Genomic DNA, 16,415 nt, shown 5'->3' with positions numbered 1-16,415 from the left:
TTCAACAATGGATAGCGTAATTCTCTAGAAAGTTTTTGGTATATAATTTGTTTAGTTTTTGTATATATTGTGAATACATTAACGATATTTGTTGGAAATGTCGGAAAAAAATAAGCCATCAACATTCAACGAAATTGCTGTCTAAACTCATTGAGATATAATAAAGAGTTGGGATTCAGGTTTAGGCCTGATACAAGAAGGGTGTGAGTGTACCGTCAGCCCGGAAATACTGAAAGGCTCAGGTGCATTCAGGAAGTTCATCCATACAGCGGCTCAATAGTTATGGTATGGGCGGGTATTATGAAGAACAGGCGAACTGAGCTCGTTTTTGTAAATGGAAACATGAACGCTGAAAATTACGTTGAGGATATTTTACCTTATGTCCATCCATTAGCACAAGCCTTTGGCTCCGTTTTACGGTAATGCATGACAATGCGCGTTCACACACAGCTCTGCGAACCAGTCAATACTTGGCAACGGAGAACGTCCGGGTATTGCCCTGTCCTGCACAATCGCCAGACCTCAACCCCGTCGAGCACGCATGGAACATGCTCCAGAGACGTGTTTTGAAGGACTTGGACGGAGTGACAACAACCCAACAGCTGAAAGGTTTGCTACAATTCCATTGGGAGTGAATACCGCAAGATGACATAAGCAGTTTCATTAATTCAATGAATAATCGTTGCCGACAAGTTCTGAATAGCAGAGGAGGCCATACCTTAAATCCTCTATTAAAGAATCTAAAACAGCTTATTGCCAACATTAAAACACCCAATGTCCTAATAACCATTGCATCATTCAAATGAGTGTTGTAATGAGATCCAGTACAACATTATATTATGCGTTTTCCTTTGGATGATATTATGGTTACTAGGCCTTTCTTTTTTAATGTTAGCAGTAAGCTAACTGTTTGAGAATCTTTTAAAGAGGATTCATATTATGGGTGTAGATAAAGTCTTGTATGCAACTGTTGACAATTAGGTCATAAAATACTCATGTGATACCATTATCGTATAAACCCATATTCGTGTTTAAATATCCCTTATCAGACAACAGTTGCATAAATAAACACGAATACGATATTGACCTTAAACAGTTTTTTACTTAATATTATAAAATCATTAATCCCCGATGGCTTTAGACTATATTTATTATTCCCGAATACTTAAGCACATCTTTTTTTTTTTCAATTGACCTAACAGCGTCTGTCGTGTCAGCTAGTTATTAATAAATAAACAGATATTATAATATGCTTACACATTACTGCTGTGAAGCAGTAATGTGTAAGCATTACTGTGTTTCGGTATGAAGGGCGCCGTAGCTAGTGAAATTACTGCGCAAATGAGACTTATGACATCTTATGTCTCAAGGTGACGAGCGCAGTTGTAGTGCTGCTCAGAATTTTTAGGGTTATTCTTATTTTCATAAAAAAAAAACAACAATTTATATCTTTAGTATTAGCACAGTGTAGGGATGAATACTTACGTAGGTATTACCTTAAACTAAATGCAGTGAATTAACAGTACTATGTAAGAGGAGATTTAAAAAGCCTTTTTTGTTATGAAAATAAGGGTCAAGACGCGCAGGACGTTCAGTTGATGGTAATTAATACGCCTTGCCCACTACAATGCAGTGCCGCTTAAGATTCTTGAACTACTAAAAAATTCTGAGCGGCTCTACAACTGCACTCGTTAACGTGAGACATTAGATGTCAAGTCTCATTTGCCCAGTAATTTCACTAGCTACGGCGCCCTTCGGACCGAAACAAAGCAATGCTTACACATTACTGCGTCATGGAAGAAATAGGCGCCGTTGTGGTACCCATAATCTGGTCGGCATGCTGTGCAAAGGAGCCTCCCACTGCTGAAACTTACTAATAATCGATCGACAACAAGTATTACGCAGCGCAAGGCTTTTTCATCCAGATCCAGAAAGCAACAAAAGGTGTTAATCCATGACTTTTTCTTAGCACAATAAAATTGAGCAAATTGACGAAATGCCGACTCATCGCTGGCATCATTCTCCCCTTGTAACGTTTCAGTATAGTCAGACGTCATGACCTGCAGAAATACAATAAATGGTCTTTTACTTTAATTTCCGAACACGAAAGGCGTTGTCTTATTCTGACAGGCTGCCAAAAAACTCCAAGGTCAGGAAATGAAAGAATTATTAATTATTTGGCTGGAAGTGAACAGAATAACTAATACTATTTCCATTTATTTCCCAAGCCTTATATAATTTTTACATCGAGATATTTTTTTTAAAGAAAAGGAGGACTTCGTTTAGATAGAGCCTCATGCTTATAGAACCGACGAAAATAGTTCAGGATTATTACTTTAGTGTTCGTGACTAGCTACGTCTTAATATCGCGATTTGTATGTCACTTTGTGTTAGTGTTAAGTGGGAAATGGAGGTTAACAGGTTAACCACAATTTTTTTCAACCTTTTCACATTTGCCACAGTCTATCTAGACGTATAAATGATCTAAGATCCACGTGTGTTCAGGCGGGGAAAAGTCAGCTATATTAGAGACGCCATTTTTATTTTACCTTTAGCCAAATGAATGATTATTGTACATAAAATGAATAACATAATTTTGGTTTGACTTACCAATACTTCCATCCACAATCGCTCTATACATTACAGTAAATCTAGTTTCAAACCACCATCATCATCAGCCGCAAGACGTCCACTGCTGGCCAAAGACCTCACCCAAAGACCTCCATGACGGACGATCCTGTGCTGCCCTCACTTAACGTTTTCCGGCGATCTTGACCAGATCGTAGGTCAATCTGATGGGAGCCTACCATAACTCCTTCTTCCTATACGTGGTCGCCATTCGAGGATTTTACTGCCTCACCGACCATCTGTCCGTAGAACTATGTGCCCTGCCTACTGCCACTTCAATTCTTCACAATCACTTGGGCTATGTTGGTGACTTCAGTTCACCTACGGATCTCCTCATTTGATCTCTCTATCGCATAGCCCTCTCCATTGCCCTCTGAGCGACCATGAGCTTCCTCATCAGGCCCATGGTTAGCGAGAACGTCTGCATACCATAAGTCATCACTGGCAACACACACTGGTCGAAAACCTTCGTCTTCAGACACTGTTGTATTTGGGACGAGAAGATTTTACGGAGCTTTCCGAACGCTGCCCATCCGAGTGTGTTCGACGATTGACTTCTTTCGCGAAATGGACCTGCTTAGCTGGATTGTCGATGCAGACCGATGTTGCCGAGGAAGATTCACTTTCCGCTAAGAAATGGCAACTTTTTTTGAATCGCTCACTCCGACACATTAGCTTTCCAGTTTAGATTGAAATGTTACCTCATGGTACGAATGAATGAACGAACTAAAACAGTTTGCGATTCAATTTCTGGCTTGATTCGACATCAATCTGAATTGGATAGCTCTAATGACGTTGTGGTACGAAATAGCAAAGCGGTTCATTTTAGGTTGTCAATTGAATCGCAATAAGGGTTCATAGTAGGCCCGCTGTGTTGCTAGGATGCCACACGATTTCAACCGCTACAAATGACATTACTATCACCACTAATACATTATATATGTTCTCCTGGTGTCTATGTAGTAATACGTCGTGCGCATGGCGTCAGAATATGTTAAGGTATACTCTCGTCATACATAAGACAATCTGTTCTTCAACTATGACCGCCTGGTACCAAGACACTGTATAATGCTTCCTATCTCATTATATCCCATGTTAAATATTATGAATTTATGGGTCTGCTCTTCTTACTGTCGCTTTTTCGTTTCATCCACTTTCAAATCATAACGATGCTAAAGAATTTGTTTTGTTTTTAATTTAATTAATGCACAAATAAGCTAAACGTTCGAGTGACGTATTTGTTCAACTCTCAGGTTTTATGACGATACGTCACTCGAACGGTTAGCTCAGTTGGCAGAGCACTGACACGGAACTCCAGAGGTCCCGCATTGTTCATAAAATTTTGTTTTCAAATTTTACTTGATGCTGAAGATGTTTTCACTTCAATAAATAAAATAATGGTGAATTAATAAGTACTACTTGCGATCATCGTATTTCGAGGTAGATTGCGCAGAGCCAATATCTATATTATAATATATTAAGTATTTGTTTCCATATTGTTAGGATTCTTATTATATATTTTTTATAATTAGGCTAGCAACTAGTAATAATAATAAGCGTTGAACGTTTAACGCAACAGTGCTTTCATACCCCCTCCATGGTAGCGTTAAATGTTTTATCTACACCCATGCTTTAAATCCTCTATTAAATATTCTAAAACAGTTAGCTTATTGCCAACATTAAAACACTCAATGTCCTAATAACCATTACATCATCCAAAAGAGTGTTGAAATGTGGTACTAAATTTCATAACAACACTCCTTGGCTATTTTTTCGATCCCTTCATGTGCAAAGAGTTTCAACAGACAGCCACATTCTTATTTCTCGATGCGTGGTATCCGTATGAGTTTCAAAAACAGAATATTTTTGTTTACACGCGTTCCACACTACCAAAAAATCGCGTGCCGTAAAAAAAGTAGGTTATTCGAATCCCCGCCATTTTTCTTCGATATTTTTATTGTTTTGTTTACAAAAAATGAGCGATTCAAGTGTTGACAGCACACCGCCAAATATTTTAAACCCTGTAAAAGAGCATAATAGTCAAGTGAATTTTAATAATTGCACTATACAAAATGTAAATTAGTACTAAAATAAATAATTCATTCATTTATACTTAGTTTATTTGAATATAATCAGTAATGGATGATATTAGGTTACTACTAGGACTGGCTGTTTTAATGTTGGCAATAAGCTAACTGTTTCAGAATCTTTTAGAGGATTCAAATTCTGGGTGTAGATAAAGTGACATGTATCACATGAGTGTTTTAATTCCTAATTATCAACAGTTAAATAAATAACTATAACGCAACCTTGTTGGAAGTCACGTTAGAAGTGTCACTTATATAACAACATAAATTTTACTCGTCATACTTCTTACTCCCGTTGCTTATATGACCTAGTTTTAACCAAATTGTGAAAATATCATTCATTCAGCTGGAACAATTGGTATTCAATTTTAACCTCTCTGTTGGTTTCATTTACATGTATCATATTATCTATGCTCACAAATCATTCGGTAATTCGCATACCAGAAATACCATTTGAATAATGTCTATTCATTTTATGCTCTAATTTCATGAATCGTATCCGATTGTGACCGAATTATTGTGTTTGAATTGTCGCGATTATATTATATCGGCGGTTCTTATGTACAAATTGAAATTAAGGTTTACAAGAAGGCGAAATGAAACTTCTCTAGAAATTATTATATTTATGTATGCTTACCAACTAGATACATAATTGAACATTTACCAATGAGATATACAATCATAAGTTTTACTATTTATGTGTCTTAATTAAAGGTAAGCATAGATAACTATTAATTATTTATTTACTAATCTATATTTAATATTTTTAACTAGTATTATCTATGATTTTAAAAATATCAGTATTATGACATAATTTATATATTTTACTAGCTCACCCGTCGGACATTTTTCTGTACATAATAAATGAAATACTGTTTTTTATGTATTTGTCAATAATTTTTCATAACATCAAGAATTATTTGGTAACTTATGCTCCATGTGTATTGAAATTGTTTATGGTGTAATGAAATTGTTTCACAGCAGAACTGTCAAACCGTGCGTCAATAAATTCTCTCACAAAAAATATGTGCATACAAAACAAATTTTGGAAATAAAAATAATTATGAGTCCCAAATCGAAATAAAAACTATCCTTTCTCTCAAGTTGGACTAAACTGTTCTCCATGAAGTAATCCCCATTAAAATCCGTTCATTAGTTTAGGAGTTTACTGGAAACAAACATCAGGACACTGGATTTATGAATATTAAGATTATAGTTTACACACATGGGTTGAGTGGGAGAGTTTAAACCGTAGTTATTTCTATAAGATTTACTAAATATTGGGGATACTTCTTCCCGTTTTCTTTTTCAACAATTAAGTCAATATTTTGGAGAATATCTGGGTAGTCTATAAGGTTGTTTATGAGTTTGTAAAGATAAGTCAACCAGGCTGACTTTCTACGCACTTCCAGGGAATCAATTTCTAGTTTATATTTTAGCCTTTTTTTGTTATTATAAATATGATAGCTTTTATCGATATAACCGGTAAATTACTGCAACAATGCAGTAGCATACTGGTACCAATTATTATCAAAATACGTAAAATGTAAAAACTATATTATGAGTAGTCAATTTCCAAAAGTATTTAAAAAGTGAAAGCAAAGAAAATATAGTAGCTATAGGCCAATATCTGTGCTGTCAACTATAGTGTTAGAGAAAATACTCAACTATCGCTTACTTTCCTTCCTAGAGATTTATAACATTCTAGCCCCAAGCAAATTTGGATTCAGAAGGAGAAAATCAACTGAGGACGCAGTGTCATTTCTTGTCGACTATGTTGTTAACAAACTCGACACACATAACAAATGCATAGGAATTTTCTTAGATATTTCCAAGGCATTCGACACAGTTTCAGTTCCGCATCTGCTAAATAAATTGAAAAGAATGGGGATACGTGTTCACGCCCTAGATATTTTCAAAGAGATACTCTGATAGAACCCAGTGCGTAAAACTTGACTCATTTGTGAGTGGTGAAGTTTTGGTGTTCCCCAGGGGTCTATCTTAGGCCCCACCCATTTCCTCATATATATAAATGCCCTCTGCAATATTTCTCTTCCTAAATGCTCGATCATCACCTATGCAGATGATACAGCCCTCCTAGTCCATGGACGTGACTGGCCTAGCGGAACAAGCCCTCGGAAACGTACTTGACTGGCTTTCTAATAATCTCCTGGCCCTTAACCTTACAAAGACAACTTACTTAACCTTTTCAATAACATGTCCGGGTCAAACATCTCCATAAATCTTCCCGTTTAAGGCTCACTCCTGCACAAATTGTTTCTCAGCTTCTTTGTGTGATTGTCCAACTTTATCTAGGTCTAATAATATCAAATATTTTGGAGTCTATATTGATAACCAATTAAACTGGAAATTTCCCCTGGAAAAACTCACCTCGCGTATACGAAAATTAATATACATATTGAAAATGATAAGATCATCCGCTGATAGTGATACGCTAAAATTTATTTACTTTGATCTGTGCCAGTTCAGCATCAGCTATTGCATTTCAATATGGGGAGGTGCCGCAAAGACAAGATTTCTGGAACTAGAACGGGCAAAAAGAGCTGTGATTTAGGTAATGACGTTTAAACCTTTTAGATACTCTACGCGCTTGCTTTACAAAGAATCTGGAGTTCTGACCGTTCGACAGCTCTTTATACTTCATTCCTTAATAAAAAAAACACACCACACTCATGAGAGTGATAAAAATGAAAGTAAAAGAATAAAATCGCAAAGACTTTGTCCAGTTCCAAATTTTAGATCTTCTCTAACCAGTCGACATCATCAAGTATTCGCAAGTCATCTCTATAATAAAATAAATCAAAAATGTCACATATATCCTCTTGCAAAATTTTCCTGTAATTCCGTTGTTAATAAATGGCTCCTATCAAAAACATACACAGAAACTGAAGATCTCCTCAAGATATGTAATATATAAAACTAAAAAGTACTAATGAGTACATACTGTTTACAACGTAGGAATATTCTACATATATTATGAATTATTGTAAAATATTGTTAATTACCTTAGATGTATGCGTGCTCCTTCATTTTTAATGTTATTATTATCTTAAACCAATATAAATTGATTTACGCGAACACTGGTACCCATAACACAGGTTAGATCTTATCATGGGTATCAGAGTTTCAATTCAACACTGCATTTTATTTAAGATAAGTTAATTTTTAAGACGTAGTACATATATATTTAAGTGCTGTGTACCTCCGTTTTAGTGTAATAAAGTTTATTATTATTATTATTATTAAGTGAAGACACTGTTTTTTTTTCTGAACTAATTCAATTAAAATTATATATTTTTTGAGTATGGAAACCAAATTACAGATTTATATTCAAGGATAAATTCAAATTCAAATTCAAAAACACTTTATTCATGTAGGTCACAGAAATGACACTTATGAATGTCAAAAAAAAAATATAAAAATATTGTTTATTCTTGAATTTACCGCTACTTCGTAAAGGGTTGAGCTAATGAGAAGAAGTAGCAAGAAACTCATTGCCACTCTTTTAAGTCAAGATTTACATTTTAGTTGTTTTACAAATCATTTCAATTACAATATATGCAAAGTGACGTAACAAAAATACTCAAATGTCAAAAAAAAAGAAAAAAAAAAGTAAATTAATACTTATAAACACAAGAGTTATTGAGTATAGTAGATGCATCAATCCACACATACCGTAAGTAAATAAAGGCATTATGTGAGCATTTCATAAGATAAGTCTCACTAAAGAATTAAATATACTACTCGTATTTAAGGCTATTTTTTTATTACACATAGAAATTTATGTTAATAATTATGTGTATGGATAATATTACAATGTCGAATAATATTTGATAAAAAAATTGGTAATATTTTTGATATAATGCAATATCAAAATTTGAAGACTTCATTTATTTATTTACTTTATTTGCCAAGCCAACAATATTCATGCACAAATGTAAAAATATCAACAAGGAGACTTAAAACTAAAAGAAACATAGCAAAAATACCAATAACTGGCATGTACAAAAGATTTAGAGACATACAGATCGTTTAAAGTAGTGTAACAAAAATAATAGTAATTTCTACAAATTTGCTCCCTTACGCAGGGAGTCAATGACATTATGACGAAAGCAGGTTGACATGGAATTAAATAAATTGAGTTGCTGATAATTTTGTGTAAGTGTATTAAATTAAAAACCTTTATAAAAATGTTATATTCGATTATCTATCGTAAATCAAGTAAATCAAACAAATCAATTGTCCTCTATTAGAATTGAGAGCTTTACCAAACTCTATATAAATCATTCGCGGAGTCAGTTTTTATAACAACCCCTAGAGATAGGGGAGAACTGTTATTGAGTTACAAGTTTACATGGGGTATAGTTAGTACTGGCGATGGAAATCGATATTCTCAGCCAAATGAGTGGGAAATAGAAAATTTTTTTTGAAGTACGGTTGTTTTTGATACTAAAAAAGCTACAAAAAATGTATAAGAACGATGGCTGGCTCATTGAGTCCTAGTATATATTGTCAGGAATTTTAATTGTATAATTGAATTCCAAGACTTATGAAGGAGTCTTTAACCCTAGCTAAGGTATTAACATTGTTATAATGTGTCATAATTTGCTATATCCTCGATCATTTCATTGACGACCCCTATAGCCCAGTGGTTAGTGACCCTGCCTACTGAGCTTAGAGAGCTGAGAGGTGTAATCATTTATATGATGAATATGAAGGTTTGTTTCCGAGTCATGGATGTTTATTTGTATTTATGTATGTTATGTTATGCATAGTTTGGGAGCAAAATAAATTGTGCAAGAGTGTGTCAATATTATTATTATATTTATTTGAATACACACATACATAAAGATCTCCTGCATATTTGGGAGACAATCACGATTGTCTCCCAAATATTCAGGCTGAGGTTACTTCCATTTGACACGATCCTGACCATAGACTTTCAATATACTAGCACATAGAAGAACCTTACAGCCCGATAAATTCGTGATCAATTAATTGTTCAATGTGTGCTAGTTCAATATTCTAAATACTAAGGAGCACGAGCATCCTTCGCACGGCTCCGATCCGTATGGCAATCACGGATACTGACACGAAGAGTTAAGCTCAAAATATTCCGGTCCAACGTGAAGACCGTATTGATATATGGGTGTGAGACGTAGAAGGTCACCAAGCCCATCTCACAACTTCAGGTTTTTGTTAACCGATGCTTTCGAAATATCATCGGTATTTACTGGCCCGACAAAATTTCCAACGATTATCTTTGACACCACTGTCATGAAGTCCCGATCGACCAACAGATAAAACGCCGCAAATGGAGCTGGAAAGACCACACACTCCGGTGGGATCCCAGTATATACCGAGGCAAGCCCTAGACTGGAACAATCGACGAAAATGCAAACGTAGCCTTCCAAGGCAAACTTGGTGCCGGACTGTCATTGACGAAGCGAAAGACATCAGAAAGACCTGGAGTGAAATTAAGAGAGATGCTCAGTACCGATCGTGATGGAGATGCACTGTGGATGCCCTCTGCCCCACCTATACAGGAAGTTAGGTCAAGTAAGTCAAGTAATTCCAAGCGTGGCTGACTGGTCAATCAAAAATGTTTACAGTGACAATAGAGTCACTTTCCTTTCCATCTTGTATCTCCACAAAAGGTGTTATTCTGTCTTGCAAGCTTCTTTATGGCTCTAACCTATTTACACATCTGAATATTCTAGATCTGGCCCCTTTTATATATCTATATCTAATCGTGGAATGTACCAGTGGGAGGCTCCTTAGCACAGGATGCCGGCTAGTTTATGGGTACCACAACGGCGCCTATTTCTACCGTGAAACAGTAATGTGTAAACATTGTGTACTGTGAAACAGTAATGTGTAAACATTACTGCATTTCAGTTCGGGGCTCCGTAGCTAGTGAAATTACTGGGCAAATGAGACTTAACATCTTATGTCTCAAGATGACGAGCGTAATTGTAGAGCCGCTCAGAATTTGCGGGTTTTTTGAGAATCCTGAGTGGAAGTGCATTTTAATGGGCAAGGCGTATCAGTTTCCAACAACTGCTCGTCTCGTCCCTTATTTTAATAAAAAAACATCAAAGTCGAACTTTCCAACGTTTCCATTCTACATGACCAAGCCATCCCAATATTTTCTTACTGTGTAGCCGCGTGTGCGTGCGTAGAAAAACATATGATGTTAAAAATGAATAAGTTACGGCGAAACAATAGAAAGACATACATGAGGTTCAAGGAAGAGATGGTCTGCAGCTGGAGGCCCCCGCTAATCCTCTAGGAACTCCTGGTGCTAAAGTTTGCTACTATGCTCGCTCGGCGTTTTGTGAATGAATTGCGTTACACCAAGTACTTTTATGCGATGAGAATAAGTCGTTGACCACTGTTGAAATATTAATGAGTGCGAACTCTACCGGTGCTCGGTGACAATTGGTTATTAACCGGCGCGAGAGTCAATTGGCGTTAGGCAATCAGATTCGAATGCGTCTGTTGTCTATACCCATAGACATCTCTCTATTTCTACAGGAACTATCTGCATCTATAGTTTGCCATAACCACTTACTACTAGTTGTCCACACCTCTTCTTTTACTCTCCATTGCTCTGTAACGTCATTATTTATTAATGAGTCTTTCAAATAAACAGCACACATGCTACGGAAAACTTTCATTTCTGTTAATTTAATATGCTATCATTCAGAATTAAAACTCATTCATCTGGCACACCCATCATTCGCTACCTTAACTAATATAATTATAATAATATATTTATTTGCAAGAAATATAGTATACAATCGTGTTAAAATATTATAATATTGAGCTTATCTTATGTTTTGCTAGCACTATTCCTAGCAGCAAATATTTAACCTAGTACAATTAATATCAGAATTTCATAACCATGAATTCCTTAACAAAATAAGACTTATAAGCATTTAGCCAACTATATATTTTATTCTTAAATAATCTAGAATTTTTAATTTTTAATGCTACTCGGTATCTTATTATAAACACAAACACAATTACATACACAACTTTTATTATATTTTGTAATTTTTGGAACATCTTGTAGAACGAGTCTTTGTGGATCACGTCAGACCCGCGGATTTAATTTTTTTTTAAACATACATATCTCGAAAATATAAAGCGATGACAAAGGTAACAATCCTAGTTTTTTTTTTAAATGTGTTGATCAACACGATTGCTCCACACGTATCCCGTACATTGCCTTTATACACTTTTTTGAGCAATAAATAAATAATAAAATAAATAAATAAATAATAGCGAAAGAAACAACACACTTCCAAGAATAGCTAGGCGTGAATTATTGGAAATTCACATAGCTGTGTTAATACTCGTATAAAATATATTTTCAAGGAAAATGTAATTAACTAAATTAATAATACTTTTACAGCCTTACAAATAAACTTGGTATAAAGTTATAACTGATGATAAACAAAGAAAATGTAAAATATTTACATTATCGTTGACAACACTGTCAATACAATGATAATTCTGAAGTTTTCCTAATGACCTCACTTGCAAATAAAAGCGGGATACGTTATACGTCCGAACAAACCATTCGTAAGCAAAATGTCTATTTATAAACATTTTACATAGTCTTGGTTTATGCTTAGTTATAATTTTATGCCAATTTTATTAATTGTAAGGCCGTTATGCTTTTGAATAGAAAGTCAACTGAAAGGCTGAGATCTATAGAGCCTGCTATACTTTTGAATTGGCCTGTCTTAGCCTAAACTCATCATAACTTCAGGTGTTAAATGACTATAAAAATGAAATAGAAAATTATGCTAAGCTAACACTCTTTTACGTAAGTAAGTTTTACCTAAAATTTAAAACTCTCTTCTTTTAACATTTCTAGCAGGTCCAAATGTATATTATATGAAAGGGAATGATGAAATTATTTTGTTAACACAGGTCTTGTATCAATTAAGTAGAATACTGCGTATAAACTCTGTTTATGTTCAACTTTTTGGATAATTAAGCGAGATTAAATATCTATTACAATAATAAGGTCATGGCATTCGTAAAGCAAGCGCCGTTTTCATATTGTCCTAGATACGCCACTGAAGTAAGAAAAATCTATATTCATATACTTGTTTTTTTTCGACGATCGATACAGACGAGTGTTTGAATTCCGATAGGTGCAAACAGTTGCATATGGAATGTATATGTTTGTTTCTAAAAGATGGATGTTAGTCACGAATAGTTTACACTAGAGGTAAAATTTATGAGGTTTCTAGGAGGTAATCTACTGAAAATTTTTTGAAAATTCTATGACCAATAGAAAACCAAATTATTTGTGAGTGTTATCATCCCCAAAAATCAAAAGACTTTTTCGTGGCATTCAGATTCGCTAAGTAGGAGAAAAAACCGTCAAACGAAAACCATTTTTACAAACGCTGACTTAGCGATGATTGTTTTGTAAATGCATATGGCAGGATTAAAACTAATATAGCTACTTTGTTAAATACAGACGAAGTCGCAGGTAACAGCAAGTTATCCATAAAATGACCTGTTAATAATTCTGCATGTAATAGAATTATCGCTTTGCCCACCCCTCTGTCTAGTTGAGCCCCTGAAGCGACGTGGTGTAATGGGTTGAAAATGAGTCCGCCGGCTGCAAGCCGCGCCGTCCAATGCATAATTTTCGCGTTATTTGATCCTGTGTATATTGATCCGAGTCCCTGCTTTGATAATTATAAGGCCACGTAATTATATAGTCTGACAAATTACAACTTTATAAACATTTGGCAGCCTAACTTCACTGGCATAGTCATCTGTTGTTTGAAAACATATCTTATATCTTTAAACGAGCAACTCTTATGTATATACATATATAATCTGAATTTCGGAAACGCCTCCAATGATTTTCATAAAATTTAGTATACTGGGGATTTCGGGGGTGACATCTCGATCTAGCTAGGTTTAAATTTAAAAAAATTGTAGTTTTATCCATGTTTTAATAAGAAACACCTACAATAACATTAGAATACAAAGTTAAATTTCGCCACTATATACAAGACTGTAATAGCTCAGATGGGACATTTGGTGATCCGGCAAATGGCGTATTAGTTTTTTAATTTTGGTCAAGTTTGATTACTTTCTTAAAAATCCGAGCAAGGCTCGCTCGTCCTGATATTTTATAATTAATATTAATACAAATATAATTTTTGAAAATTTAATGAAGTAGGCGTTATTTTGCGGAAATCGGACACGTGTTTCGCCTCTACACGAGGCATCCTCAGGAGATGTTGACTCGCCAAACTCTTGCACGAAACTCAAATTCAGTCAAAACTGAATACAACTTTTGATATATTAAATAATTTCAAGAGCTTTGATAATTTCTTATATGATCATGTGTCACGAGCGACATGTATGAGGGCCCCTTTTTGAGACTAAAAAAACAATTTTGGAAGGGAACACAAGTTTATTTTAGGATTACTTTTACGAAACATTAAAACATATACATAAACGTTTTATTTTACCTTTGATATTTTACCTTTTTAACGTTCGGGTTATTTCACTGAGAAAGCGAGGCAACAATACTTGCATGCAGACAAAATAATGACAATGAAAATCGAGTTTTATATATTATACTACATAGACTTGAAATATATATTATCGTATTGACAACCTGGCCGCATTTTAAAAATATTTTATTGAGACGCAAACTGATCTGTCACAGACGATGACAATGACCGCCTATTATATTATTATGTTCTAAGCCTGGCCGCCCAGTAAACAGTAAACTTTCCTAGATACTAAATAAACATTATATACAAAATATACATATTTTATTCATTCAAAATGGGTACAAACCAGCGTATGGTCACGTGATCTTACCAGTGGGGCTCCTTTGCACAGGCTTGATTATGGGTACCACAACGGCGCCTATTTCTGCCGTGAAGCAGTTATGTGTAAACATTAGTGTGTTTTTTAAATATATAACATTGTACTGTCAATGCTATTGCTATAAAATAAGCATAATCTAGTCCCAGGCCGACGGATTACTTAAATATTCAGCTGTGTAGTAATAGGATTTACGACAGAGCCATTTAATAATAAATCATTTAAATTTATTTCTAGTTATTGCCTGAACAGTGGCTTAGTATAAAAGTGTATACATCTACCCTTAAAGCTATTATGTATCTTATGAAGCCTACTAGAATTAGCTACAAGCAATCCCTTATTTCTAGTGTTATAATAATGAAAATACTATTAAGAGCACAGTTTTATTAACAGAACTATATTTTTATTTCGTAACTAGCGCAACTCTAAACCCGCTTCACAACATTGTACACACAATTTAGAAAAATCTTTCATACATTAAAACTTTTGACACAAAAAATCAAAGAAACGTAAGTTCTAAATTCAAAACTCATTACTTACCAGGCCTTAACGACAATTGTTGAAAATAAAACCGACTGCTCTGTGAAAGTTCGCAAGCAGTCTCATAAAATGAAACCCTCCGGGAGGCATGAAAAGACATCTCGGGAAAAGAGCAAACACAATACATCTGAATAACTTTAGTTTTTTGTCGTTTTAAATGTAGTTAGAGATATTCGTTGTTGAGTTTAAATTTTATTTTATATGGGATTATTGGTAATTTATATATTACTAGCGAACCCGACAGACGTTGTCCTGCCTTAAACTTGAAAATATTAAACGATTTTGAATAAGTCTTCTATCGAGTCATCTCTTGCCCTCTCTCTTTTGCCCAATTTCACCCGCAGAAGACTCAAGTTTGCGCGTTTACCACTAAAAGAAACTTCAATATCAATATAGAAATTAAATTTCTGACAAAACTTAAGATTTATCAATCTACATAAAATAATGTGATACTATCTATCAGAAGAAAAAAGTAACAACTGTAGTTAATCTATAATAGTTAGCTAAAATTAAGTTTATTTTTTACCTCCTGAGAAAGTCAGAAAGATATTATGTATAAAAATACTAATTAGTTATTCATTTTGAACTATTCTTTCAATTTGATTTCTGAACGACGGGGGACACGTTAAAGGAAAAATAAAATTGTTTTATTTATTTAATTCCGAGCATTATCATATTTATTCACCTTTTAAACCTTTCTCTGGACTCTCACAAATAATTCAAGACCAAAATTAGCCAAATCGGTCCAACCGTTCTCGAGTTTTAGCGAGACTAACGAACAGCAATTAATTTATATATATATATATATATATATATATATATATATATATATATATATATATATATATATATATATATATATTCTCGTTAGGAGGTTTTTTATTTAAAATAAGGGACGAGACGAACAGGACCTTCAGCTGATGGTAATTGATACACCCTGCCCACTACAATGCAGTTCCACTCAGAATTCTTGAAAAACCCAAAAATTCTGAGCGGCACTAGAACAGCGCTCGTCACCTTGAGACATAAGATGTTAACATTACTGCTTCACGGCAGAAATAATTATATTTAAGCTGTTTTCAGAAAAAGTCAAAAACGGAATCTCAAAAAAGTACTTAAAAAAAAGATGTTCAATCTCATTTATAATCCTGTATATAAAAGATGTGTGGATAAATTTAATAGATGCTTACGAGTGCACATTTTTAAAGATCAATATTCACAATACCTCTGTAGCTTGATTTTGTTATTGATGTATATAAT

General features: G+C 34.4%; 1 protein-coding gene across 1 annotated transcript in view; it reads left to right on the top strand.

The window, feature by feature from the left end:
• The window catches only part of LOC126974376 (delta-1-pyrroline-5-carboxylate synthase), a 649,376-nt gene extending 633,440 nt beyond the window's left edge, over nucleotides 1-15,936 (top strand). Inside the window, exon 11 of the transcript XR_007731514.1 lies at nucleotides 15,916-15,936. The gene's annotated coding sequence lies outside the window, so the exon portion shown is untranslated. The remainder of the gene's footprint in view (nucleotides 1-15,915) is intronic.
• The last annotated feature ends 479 nt before the right edge of the window (nucleotides 15,937-16,415 follow it).

This window comes from Leptidea sinapis, chromosome 32 (genome assembly GCF_905404315.1).
Source record: "Leptidea sinapis chromosome 32, ilLepSina1.1, whole genome shotgun sequence".
NCBI lineage: Eukaryota > Metazoa > Arthropoda > Insecta > Lepidoptera > Pieridae > Leptidea > Leptidea sinapis.
Note: the sequence above shows the minus strand (reverse complement) of the source record. Positions and strands in the feature narration are given on the sequence as shown.